Raw genomic sequence first — 13,233 nt, forward strand, 5'->3', positions numbered from 1 at the left:
GCCGGCGCCCCAGCCCTGGCCGTGGGCTCAGCCCCTCAGTGGGGCTCTGCACAAGAGGCTGGAGAGCTGTGTCCTGAGGGAGCATCCTTTTTGGGCCCTTCCCTGTGAAAAGCCGGGGTGGGACGGGGCGGTCAGGGGCCTGCAGGCAGCTGCCTGGGAGGGGTCTGCAAAGTCGTGCATGGAGTCTGCAGCCCTTGGAGGGGAAACCGCACGTGACGGACGGGGAAAGCAGGCGGGTATCAGTCAAATAATCCCTCTCATTAGTCTTCCGTAAAGCAGGAGATAAGGCAGTGAAAGGGACAGCTGCTCCTTCGGCTGTGCGGCGGGCGGGGGTTTCCTGCAGCAGATTTGTCAGTGCCAGAGGACTTTCCCACGGGAGGGGTCCGCGCAGCAGCGCAGGTACGGCTGCGCGGGCGGCGGCGCTCCGCCGTCCTGCGCGCGCAGCGGGGCGCTGCCCCGGGAGCCCCGACAAGCCCCGAGAGCCCAGCGCGGCGTCGGCGCCCCGCGGCTCGCCCCGTCCGCCCCGGGACACCGGGCACCCAGAGCCCCCAGGGCCAGCCAGGGAGAGGTCGGGCGCGGGCTGCGCGGCACGTGTTGGAGCGCGGCCCCGAGGGCAGCGCCTGCTCCGGCTCCCGCTCCTGGGCACGCCACGTGCTGCCCATGAGCCGGAGAGTCGCTCCCTGGCTGGCAGCCCCATGCCAGTGCCCGGCATTGCCCAGCGAGCCCCACGGAGCCCACCGGCTGCCCCTGCCACCGCCGGGCACGAGGGAACAGGCTGCATTTTTTTAATGTAGGTATTTCACACGTTGTTTCCATTCTGGGTTACATGAACGTCTTTCTTAAAAGTGCTCTTAGAGACACCGTCAAGCGAGGGCCAACGCTTGCAGCACCGACACACGGCTACCCCGTGGCAGCGCACGCACACGGGCACGTCCTCGCAAGACGTCTGGCCACTTTCAAAATGGCATCCTTGGGAATGTTCACGGCTTGTTTTCAACACCCTTTAGAAGTTGTGCGGAGCAGTGTCTGCCAGCACAGCACGAAGGGAAGTCACGAGTACGGCGTGAAACCCAAGCAAACAGCATTAATACAGCTCTAGAAGAAATGTAAGTCTTATCTAGTTAAAGACTGACCAGTTTGATAAGGGCTTCTAAATTATTTGCTTCTTTTTAACCTCACAAAATCCATTTGCAGTTATTTATACCAATTCTCAACGAAACATACACTAACACACCTGAAAAAAGGCAATAATTTTGATACGTGGTATGCAAAACAGACAGTCACCGCTGATGCTTGGCATTAGTATACATATTCATCGACAGTATTTTAGTAATGTTTCATTTTCTGTATGTCTTCTTATATCTGCAATTATGAGATACAAAATACCCCCCAGTACCCACACCAACTTCAGCTTCCCACTCTCTCACATCACAAGATTTTTGTACTACATGAAAGCTAGTTTCAAAATTTCATGTTTGTACAGATTAAATAACATTAAACAGTATTACACTTGAAATATTTGTTTCCAAGTAGCAAATAGATTCTCCATATTATTCTTTACTGTAAGTAGTTGTTGTTATATCTTATTCATCTGGAAAATAATTTCAAACAGCCATGAAAATAGCGGATTTCTCTCTCTTAAAATGATAGTCAGAGCCTGGGCCGCTGACATATAGTAACATGATTCACTTGGACAGTTACTGACTGCACATCCAATTCATTTCTTCTCTGGAGCACCAAGTTATTATCTGAAATGCACAAGGTGTCTGGGGGTAACATATGATCAGCCAGGGACGCTTTTGACGGCTTGAAGAGCAATCAATAAAAATTGTCTCCAGCAGTTTTGTAGAGTATGGAAGTTGGTGGTGAAATGAAGTGATGGAGATTAACTAGTGGAAGTCAATGCCCTGGTGCTGTGAACCCTGTTTTTTAATTAAAGATCCAAAGCTGCTTTTCACTTGAAAAGGGTTCTCTCCCCCCACCCCGTATCAAATTCGGTGCTGACGGGTAACTTCCCTCCACCCTGCGTGTGCACGAGTGCGTGTGCACCGGGCAATAGCCGCTGCGCCCGCCCGGCGTGGCCGTGCCCCTGCGGCCCGACGGGGACGTTTGCGTTAGCTGGTGGCACTGGCTGGGCTCAGCCCTGAGCAGCCCCGGCGCCTCCCGCCGCGCCGAGGAGGGCGACGCTTCGCCGCGGCGGACAGTCACAGTTGCTCACTCTTTGGAAATGCATTTTAAGGATAATCCTGACAGTCACATTGACCAAATTAATATTCTTGCTCCCAGCTGTATAACGCAGCTACACCCTTCATTGACAGCTGTTAGTTCACCCACGAAAAAAAGGACCCGTAAGCCACTAGTCTTATATGACAATCATTTAATTTAGGTCTCTCATTTATGAGCCTGCATGCACTCTCACCGAGGTTAATGCAAGTTTTTCAATTAACATTAATGGTGCGGGACTGGGCTCTGTTCTCCTTGCAAGGCGTGACATTGGGTTTGCAAGCATGTCGTGCAAAGGCTGCCGGTTCTTTACTGCTTATCCGCATGGCAGCGGGGTGTTTGCGTGGCTGAAATGGGTGGTGGCAATGTCAGCAAAGGCACCTGTCCGCGCCCAGCGAGCCAGGGGCAACCCCAACCTGCCAGCCTTGGGAAAGCCTCTCGCCCCTTCAGCATTCCTTAGTGGAGTGGCTTTTAAACCACTCTGTTCATTTTCTTCCATTAAACACAGCACAATGCTACGCGTTTTTGATCGTGACATAGTAATAAACACTTACGGACTTGTTTACGAAGAAATAGCTATTGTTTGATAAACAGTTTTAATGGAAAACAGCAAAGCTCCCTGCTGGAGTTTGGTGCAGGACCGCTACGGATGCAGGGAGGGCAGCCCCGAAGCCACACGCTCTTTGCTTCTCACGTAGCAATTGCTTAAGAGCAGAAGAGGTTTTTGTAACAGCTCCAGTGCCCAAATATCAGGTGATCGCATGCTTTAAAGCAAATCTTTCCTCCCATCTATTCAAGTGTCTTTGCGATCAGTGCCAGGTTTAATATTTGCATTTCTGTGGATGGCATCTTTCAAGCTTGCCTGGTGAGGCTGTGCTTCTCCAAACGGCGTGCATGCGTGGCGGCTCCCACAACAGATGCTGCGTTAAACAATCCCTTCCCAGCAGGGCGAGGACGAGATCCCCTCCGGGAGAAGCCCCGAGCTCCAGCCTCTGCAAGCCGTGCCCAGCCGGGCTCCCACCACGGACACCAGCCCACGCAGCCCGGCTTTGGCCGCTACCGGTCTTCAGCAGAGCTGCGGGCTGGCTGGTGCCTGTTGCCCGATTTGGGGGCAAAATAAAGCAGGGGATGCGGTCCTGGCTCCCAGGGCCGCGGGGAGCTCGCCCCCCAGCCTGAGCTGCTGCCGGCTGTGCCCGGCGGGGCAGGCAGAGCCGCCCCTTCTGCCGCCGCCGTCTCTGCACGGCTGCTGGTACAGGTCTGCCCGGCACTGGGCTGCCCGCTCCTGGCATCAGCCCACCTGCCTGCACGGTGCCTCGGCGTATGATCCACGGGTAATCGCTGGGGTTTTGGACCATTACAGAGTCCAGCCTTTTGGTCCAGGTTTTCACCCAGCAAAGACGTTTACAGATGCCGTATAAAGTAAATGTCAGAAGAGAAAAGGTGAATTATGGTTTGAATGTAGCAGCTCAGGGAAGCAAACCAGGCAGACGGGGTACATGTGCCACTCCTCCTGTGCCAAAACCCTAACGGGATGAAAAAGTCAACAAGAGGCTGCGCTTAAGGGAACTCCCTACTGGTTCCAATGACAAGTGACCGGGAGCCCGGGCTGCCCCGAGGACCATGCAGCCTGTGGGACTCTTCTTCACCACCGCCCTGAACACCGTCCCGAGGACCGCAGCGCCTGCCCGCTCCGCACGCAGCCGCCAGGGCCAGAGCTCCCCCAGCTTCGGGCCAGAGACTTCGGGGGATGTTCTGCATCAGGGCGTCCAGGCACCCTCCTCACTGCAACGCCGGCTCGCGCGGCTGCGGCGACTTCTCCACACGACTGCTCAAACCCAGGGGCTCGCTGCGGGCAGGCAGCTAGCCCCCGAGCCCGGCTCCGCCTGCCCCAGCAGCAGCGGCAGGAAAGGCGGAAAAGAAATAGTTTCTGAAAATGAAATTAAAAGAAAGAAATCGTTTTAGCCGCGAGCCCAATGCAAACATATCACGGCCACTTGCAGCCGGCAGCAGCATCTGCATGGGCCAGATCCTGGCTGAAATCGCCTGGGCACTGCAGCCAGCGGGACACGGCTCCACGAGCAACGGGGAGCGGGAGCTGCAAGTGCCGCCGCCTCGGCCGGCACAAGGGGCTCGGCTCTGCTTCTGCCAGAGGATTTAGGGGTCTGTGCGCCCGCAGCAGGCCCTGCGAGGGGCAGGCGGGCGGCGAGGGGGATGCGCAGCCCCTCGGTGTCAGAGCCCAGCCCTGCCCAGCCCTGCGGCGAGGTCTGTGCGGCCGTGCAGCATTAACCCCCCATTTCACGTGCTTCCTGCAATCCACCAGAAAGGGCTGCCGGCATGGGCTTGAACTATACCGCTCGGTTTAATAAGAAATGTATAAAAATAATAAAAATGGAAACTCATGGATATTATTTGTCAAGTGTGTGCCTAGCAACTCCCTGTTATTTCACGTATCGTTCTAGTGGGAACATAAGTAAAACACATTAGCAGTAATTTAAAGTTACTATGTGCATTGATTATTTATACTCTTACATAAAACTCTAGTCTCTCTGTGCAGCACACCAGCCTTGATAAACTGTGTATGTTAAATCACAATCTCCGAATATGTGGACAGAATCTCCAGGCGAATATTGTAGGTTTTTTTAATATATATATAGAGATAGATCCACTCTTTGGTAGTGACTTGTTTGGTTCAAGTGCATCTCTAAATCACACTATACATATAAATAATAAATAAGGGAGGCTCATATCCTTAATATTATTCTCATGTCTTATTAAACTAATATTTCAAAAAACTTTTATTTTTCCTTTAGTTGCAGGTCACCGCTAAAGTTAAAAAAAAAAAATTACAATCCAGCTCTGATGCTTCACAGGAAGAACACAAGAATCCCTGGTAAAGCACAGGCATGAATGATTATTCTAATTGCCTGGAGATGCCTTCTGAGAGATGGAATAATTAAGCGGTGAGACGATTGAGACCTTCGGCACCTTTGTCTGTGTTCCCCCTCAGGCCCCCCCTCCCAGGCATGGGGAAGAAAAGGACCATTTTCTGAAAGCGTGTTTTATTTTTCCCTTCATCACTACGAACATTTTATTTGATTTCCTGCCATGAAAATCCTTCACTGCATCTGGGCGATCTCTTACGGCCCTTTGTGCACAGATTTCCTTCAGGAGAGGGCGAGCAGGGACCCGGGCAGAGCCGCGACGCCTAACAGGCGGGCGAGCGCTCTGCTAACGCCCCCGGGAAAGCCAGGCTCGCCGCGCGGCTGCCGAGACGGCCCGTGCCTGCCTGTGCGCGCGCGTGCATTGCGGCGCGTGCCCGGGCCGCTCACCTGCACGCAGGGCTCGCTGCACGCACGCAGGCCGGTGCCCTCGCTCCTGCTGCCGGTGTTTGCCGGGCCCTGCTGCAAACCCGGCTGCGCGCGGCTGCAGCTCCCTCCGGGCAGGCACCCACCCGACGCTGTCCGCGCCCCTGCCCGCGCACGCGGGCCGGCCGCACGCGGCGTGCAAGCGCACGACAGCGTTCGCCTGCCTTTGGGCGGCACGCGCGCGCCGGCTTGCCTTTCTGCACAGAACTGCAGGTTATTGACTGCTGATCTGTCCAGCCCCACGCTACGTTTGCACGGCACCGACGGCTCGGCGGGGACCACGATGCCGTGGGTAAGCTGACGGCATCACTGAGGAAACCGAAATGGCAAATCTCCAGGCCACGGTTTTGAAAGAGCCCCCGGGGCCGCGCACGTACGGCGGCGCTGCCGCGGGGCTATCACCGTGCCCTGGGAGCCGCTGGGAAGCGTGCAGTGGCTCGGGCGGTTGGGCACGGCGTGACGGGAGCAGGACCGAAAGCACCTGCAGGACTCGGAAGGTGATTTCTTGGCTCTGCGAGGCAGCTGGGGAGGCAGCCGACGGCGCTCAGCTGCGGCCGAGGCGGTGGCAGCCACGGTGTTTGCTCGGGAGGTGATGCACGAGCACACCCGCAGGGACGGGCACGGCTCTGCCAGTCAAACCGGGAGTAAACATAATGCATCAAAATTTACTGGGAATTAACGCCCCAAACATCTGCTGGAGCCGGTGGTAGTTTGGCAGGTGACTGTCGCCGGGGCAGCCCGCGGCAGAGCAGCCTGGCATGGCTGCGGGCCAGTCAGAACTGGGGCTCGGCAGGTCCTGCGCCGGTCACAGCTGGGCCCTGCTGGGCGCGGCGCTCGGAAAGGCTCCGCAAACCCCAGCGCCAGCGGGGCGTTGGCTTCGTCTGCTCGTGTCCCGGTGGCAAGGCCAGCTTTGCAGGGAACGGTGGAACGTGCCGTTAGGTCACGGGAATGTATCTGGGAGAACGTCACCGCGTTGGGGTGCGCAGGCGACGCTTCAGAGCAGGCACGGGACAGCTCGATTCCCTCCCTGCGGGCAGCCGGTGATGCTTCGGCACGTCCCATCTCGCAGAGCCGCCCGCGATGGGGATGAGACCGGCACCGGGTGGCACCTCGGGGGTATTTCTGTTCCGCTGGGAGGGGGAGCGCTCTGCAGGCAGCGCTGGCTCTGCGGGACCGCCGGCCCACGGCCAGCACCAGCACCGGGGGCCGGGAGCCGCGGCCCCGCTGGGCTCCTGCCGGGCGAGGGGCCAGGGTGGCTCCCACCACTCAGCCGGCCAGCTGAGCTCTGTGGGGGGGCTCCTGGCCGGGCCCCCTCTGCTGGGAGATGCCAGCTGGTCATGCAAAAAGGCAAGATGTTTTACAGGAACGTGTTGCCTTTGGCAAAAATTGGTCTTGAAAGAAAAACTGGGGATGTGGGGGGAATTTTTCTTGATAAGGTCAAAACATTCAGCCTCAACCTTTTCAGAGCAGAATATTTCAATTTTCCACTTCAGCCTGATGTTTCATTTCAATTTTGCACTGAAAATGTAAATAAGAATTTTGAATTAAATGTTTACATTGTCCTGAAGCAAGTAATTTCTGTTGACCTGAAATTAGACTTTTCACACAATTTTCTTCCATGGAAGATTCCGGAATGGTCTCACCTCCTCTGGAACCGGCTTCTCTTCCAGCCCAGCTTTAATTGCTCTCTCGGAGGGTGAGGTCTGGCTTTCCGTTTTGCACTGGTTTATAGCCCGGCGGAAGGGTCTTCTATTTCCCATGGGGCTTGCTATTTTTACTGTAATGTAAGCAACAAAATTTATAATAATACATGATAATGTCACCAAGGGGCGAATGAGCCCCAGTTACAACTGCGCTCACGTGACAGTAGAACAGGTAGGAGCTTCCAGAAGAGACGGATGCAAACCTGGGTCGTGCTTCAGCCCGGCTGCCCGCAGCCTGTCAGATGATGATACCGCAGGGCCAGCCGCCAGCCGCATAACCTTTTACAAGGAGGTTTGCGCAGTGCCGTCCCCCTGCCAGAATCGCGGGGGGCAGGACGCTTTCCCTAGGCACGGACACGTTAACGGCTCTGCCTTCCCGGCTCAGCCGTGCGGAGCAGCCGCGCCGCACGGCACACGTCAGCGGGCAGCCTCGATCACGAGTGATCGCCACGTGCAGAAAGCTGCGCGAGCGGAAAACACACGGCTGGGGTGCCAGGGCACGTCTTCGTGTGTGCGCGGTTTGGGCGGTTCAAAGGCGCGGTTCCTTCAGCGGCCGGCAGTGCTGTTACCTGGCGATAGCCGCGATCGCTTTGTGAGGTGCTGTATGCTGACTCTGGTGACTTGCTGCAGCGCCGGGACTCCGGGCGGTGGGCACACAGAGGGTGAGCGTCTGCACCCACCACGTCTGCCGCCTGGAGCAGCGCAGCGTGCAGCGCACCCGCAGTCCTCGCTGCTCCAGGCCCTCCGCGCTGCTCGCGACCGTTCCAATGAAAAATCTCTATCCATTACAGAACCTTCAAAACTCCTCATTAAATTAAAAAGTCTCTATACTTAGCAGACAGAGCTGATTCTGATGTTCCCAGGATGAAAACCATTAACCCTGTCAGTGCTGCTGTGCTGCAGCCGGACCGCAGACCACCGTGCCCAGCCAGCTTGGCTCCTCCTTATCCTGCCGAACGCCACGGTCCCACGTTCACCGAAAAACACTCCTGTTGGGGCGGGCCAGCACCCTTCACGCTGACACAGAAGGAGCCCGAGGACATTGCTCAAATGCCTCTGGCGGAGATACTCTCCCAAGTCAAAAGCTACAGCAACACATGGAGCAGACGAACGCGGCTACTCCGGCGCGTGAACGAACCGCAGCATCTGGCTGCCTGCTCTTCAAAAGCCCCCGGGGACGGCCGCCAAGGTGCCGAGCGCTCCGGGTCTGTTCCAAGGCGGCGCACAGCTCTTGCACCGCGCGGTGTCTGATCCACGAGGGAGCTGCGGCCAGGGCTCGGGGAACTCGCTGACAGCGAGTGGGAGAGCAGCAGCCAAGACTAAAGGAGAAAAGCCTCGGCATCGGAAGAGGGTGAAGTCTGGTGGCTGCTCTCTGCCCGGCTGCGGTTCGGGGCACCGCTGCCCCGCGGCTGCCCGGACAGGGAGGAGGGACCCCGGGGCTCAGGCTGACGTGGGGCCACCGCAGCAGCTGGGGACGGCTGTGGCAGGGTGGGCACTGTGGCCAGGGCTGGCCGGTGGGCAGGAGGTACGCAGTGCCTCGGGGAGCGAGGCAGGCCGGGGGGCAGCGCCGGGACCCCCACGGCTCAGCTTGCTGTCTCAGTGCAGAGGCTGCCAGAGCATCAACAGTTTGCGTATGAAAGGGTCTTAGAATTTTGTTTTAGATAATAACAAGTTGCTTCCCTGGCTGGGATCCCCACGGGTGTAGGAGCCGCCTCTCCTGGTGTTCTGCAAGCTTTCGCACCCATAGATCACGGCACAGGGCAGGAGGCGGACACGGCCCGGACCCCCCGCTTGGGGAGCCAGGGGCGAGCTGGGGGCTCGGAGGGGTCAGCCCGCTGAGCTGCTTGCGGCCCCACGCGCTCATCCTTCTCCGGCACAGCCGCCTGGTCCGTGGGTCGTCGCTGGCTCGAGCAGGGGAGGAATTGCACGTTGGAAGCATTTAGTGCTGCTTTTTGCAGAGCCGCGGTTGCCGCCACGCTGGCTGGGGGTGCCGGGCTCCCTGGGCCTTGTCCCCCTCCCCTAGCCCGGCGCGGCTGTCGTCGCGGTGACATGAGAACAATACTTTATGTAAATAACTTCCAAGCGGAGTTACTCATTATTAATGCAGACAGTTCTGAAGGCGAAAGCAAACGGCATTTGGCAGCAAGAACTTTTAATGAGAATGTCATTAAGGAATTCAGACTGCGAACCACAAAGTGATTCCTGGTGCACCCGGCTGACTTCTCTGCCTTCCCGTTTCTTTCCTGTCCACTAAAAATAAAAATGTCATTTGTTTTTATAACCCCAGAATCCAGTCTTTCTCTCTTTCCTTTTATTAACCAATTTATTAGCAGGACAAGAGCAGCGAGCTGGAGTTGGAGGGCAGTGCCCTATGAACCCTTTTTTTGCAATCGCCCTAATTATTTATTGCTATCAGGCATCAGTGTTTCTATAAATTAAACTTCCTCTTCCCAAAGCTGCCCCGTGGGTTTAAATCAATACCACGAATCTCACATAATACACAATTATTAATAAGCAATGGTTTGAGATCATTCTGCATACCATTACTCCTTAGTCTGGCGTGTGCTAAACGGGGGCGAGCAAGGGGGAGGGTGGGAGGCGGCAGCGCAAGCCCCGGCATGGGGGAACCACGGGGCAGGGACCGCTGCGGCCTCAGGAGCCGCATCAGCCCTAACCCCAAGGTGAAACCTGGGGTCTGAAACGGGCAGAGGACAGTGCTTCTGGTCTACGGAACATACTGGCACTTCAAAATGCATTTTCCTCTTGAATTGGAACAAAACTGAAATATTCTGCACGGAATAGGAAAAAAACCCCAAGCCAAACCTTAATTTAGAAGCATCTGATCTGCCTTCTTGGTAGTATCGAATAGTTTCATTATGTATAAAAATATATTATCAAATACAACATGCTATATATTATAATGCTAAATATTTAATATCATATGCAATTTTAAGCAAAAGTAATTTAAGTAAGAACAGTGAATGTATTTATTTTTAATATTTCACCTTATCGAATAAAAAATTTCTACCAAATATAAAAAGGAAAAAAATTGTTTAATCTTTCTCCCATCAAAAGTGTCATCAAAACTGACATCCCCACAGGTATTTCCATTTCAATGAAAATGCTTTCCTTGATGGAAAACTGCTCCCCTTAAAAAAAAAAAAAAGCGTTGCTGCCCGCTGCGTTGCTGCCTGACTGCTCAGCCGGGTGAGGTCGGGATGGTGAGCTTTGCTCCTTCCTGGGTGATTCAGCCCAGGATCTGGCCGGCGTAGGGTTATTTAATCACAACTTCTGTGCTGTTACTTGCACCAAAGGAAGAAAAATTTTTACGCGCTGGGATGCGCAGGGGCAGCGAGCGCGGGCAGGCAGAACTCGGGGGGACGGGACGGCTCAGGAGGCTCCGCGTGGCCGGTGCAGAACCGGGGGTCCCAGGGCAAGGTGTCCCCACGCCGGCCTGGCCCTGGCCCGATGCTGGCAGCAGCAACGGGTACGCACTCCTGCTTCTTCCTCTGCTGCTTTTAGATTTAATCCCTCACACGATAAACATAAATACCACTTCGGTGTCGCTACCGCCTGGGATGCGGCTCAAACGCTGGTGATAAAGGAGGTGTTAGCTGTGCAGGTACCATTAGCCCTGAGCGTACCGTCATATTGCACCCTTTCTCTGTGCCGCTGACTGCAACTTCCCTGGGCGCGGGCAGGGCCCCGGTGCCGTCCCTCCCCGCTGTGAATCACCCCGGGGTCCGCTTTGTGTCCCCTCGGAGGGCTGGCTTTGCCTTTGCCCCTCATCGACCCATCCGGCTTGTCACAGAGAACGATCTAGACGCGAAGTATTTTAAGCAATCACGCGGGTGAGCTCTAGAACACGAAAAACGCTCGAAGCGCGCCGTTTCTGTGCTGCCAGGACAAAGACCCGCGGTGCTGCGGCATCCGCCACTGCTCGTGCTTTTCCCACGGTCCCCGCGAAGAAACACGCCACCGCCCCCCCGGGAAACCGCGCGGCGCGCAGCGCGCAGCTCGCGCCTTCCCCTGCTTCCGCAGCAGCGGACGCGCGGCGCCCGCTCGTAGCGCCCCCTGGTGGGCGCTGCCCGCCACGCGCGGCGCGGGGTCACGCGGGGCGCGCGGGGCAGGGGCACAGGCCGCAGGAGGACAGTGCACGCGCGGACGTGCACGCGCGGCGGCGGTCCCCGAATCTCCCCCTTCCCGCGACTCCGGCCTCTCCCTCCTCCTCCCCCCCCCCCCCACCCGCCGCCTCGGCCGCGGCTCTTCCGCGGGCCGCTTCCTCCGCGCCGCGGGGGGCTCCGCCCAGCCAGCGCGGGGCCGCCGCCCGCGCGTCGCGGAGGCCGGTCCGCAGCTGCCGCCGCTCCGAAGCACCCGGGGTCCTGCCCTGGAAGGACCCGCGCAGGCTGCCCGAGCGCGGCGCCGGCAGTCGCGGGAGTTCGCGTAGGGCCCGAAGCGGGCAGGGACCCTCCCCGGCTGCCGCGGGAGCTGCTCCCTCCAGCACAACGCGCGGCACGATCGCTGCTGGGGAACAGCCCTGCGTTCAGAGAGCAGTCGAAAAAAACAACTTTTTCTTGTTAAAAATAATTATATCTTGTCAAATACAGTGGCATCTGCAAAATATCTGTTAATCTAAACTATATGATACTTAAAGAGCAGAGCTGGAAGCTGTACTGATGGTGTTTCTTATCTCACACCTTTAGAAATGGAATTAACATGCTTGTACAGTCAGCTCCGCTGACGCAGGAGCTGCAGGAGCTACCGCAGCTGCGGGACTCGGCCTGCCCTGGAGGTTGGCACCACCTCCCCTCCCTTTGAGCTATAGGACTCGACCCGTCCTAGCTCAAAGCCTCACCTCAGACCGGCCGCGTTCCCGGGGAGCAGCCCAGGGTCTGGGGCTCCATGGCCATGGCCTTGGCCTTGGCGAGCAACGGGGCCCAGCAGTGGCTGCAGCTGGGGCAGAGCTTCCCCCGCCGGGCTGCCCCCTCACTGCCCCGGCCCGTGCTGCCGGCTCAGCGCTGTGCGGGGCAATCTCTGCGGGTGCCACAGTAAAATGCCCAGCCCCGTGCTCCCGAAGCGCCTCTTGGCTTGGGGACCTCCCCAGGCTGGTGGGCCTGTATTTGTTCATCCCTGACATCCTTGACAGGCTCAGGAGTTTAAATAGGAAGCTTTTGATTTTTACAGACCAAGTAAGTGTGGGCAATGTCAAAACGCATTCAGCCTCCTTTCAGCTGTGCAGCAAATGCTGTTCCCTCTCCAGGACTTCTGGGGCATTGTCTGTGCATCTGCTGGTGAGCGTCTAAATATCAAGGAGGGCTCCAGACATGAGAATAATCCTTCAGGGAACCCCAGCTCTCTCCCCTTCTGCTTCTGCTGATTGGGGAGAGCCACTGTACGTGCGAAGTCAGGGTGCCTGCAACATAAAGGCTCCGGTGATGGCAGGAATGGATGAAAATACCTGGTGCTACATCATGAGTCCTGATGAGCCTTTGCACATGTGCCAGGGAAGCAGAAGCTGGGAAGGACCAAAGAGAGGAATGTGGCGACAAGCAGATTAAAAACATAAAGCCGCCCGAGCCTCGTGCAGCCGCTGGGACTGCTCTGCGAAGAGCAAGCGCTGCTGCCCCGAGCAGGCCGCAGCTGATTACCAGCGACAGAGCCCGGGCTGCCTCCGCAGCAGCACAATGAGCCCTGGCACAGCCGCCAGCCTCCTGGCACCTCTGCTCTCCGGCTCTATCTGCACTCGCACATCTGTGCCGCCGCTGCTGCATGCCAGCCGGGGGGAGAGCCAGCCCTGCCGTTGAGCAACATCGCAGCCGTTGTCCTCCCAGGCTCCTGCTATGCATGACACGCTGCTTAGCAGCTGGGGCCAAAAAGCTTTTCCCAGTCTCTGAGGAGATGGGGGAGCTTTCAGAGCGTGCTATGCCTGGATGCGCCCCGGC

Source organism: Phaethon aethereus (genome assembly GCF_964289735.1).
Source record: "Phaethon aethereus genome assembly, chromosome: 20".
Lineage (NCBI taxonomy): Eukaryota > Metazoa > Chordata > Aves > Phaethontiformes > Phaethontidae > Phaethon > Phaethon aethereus.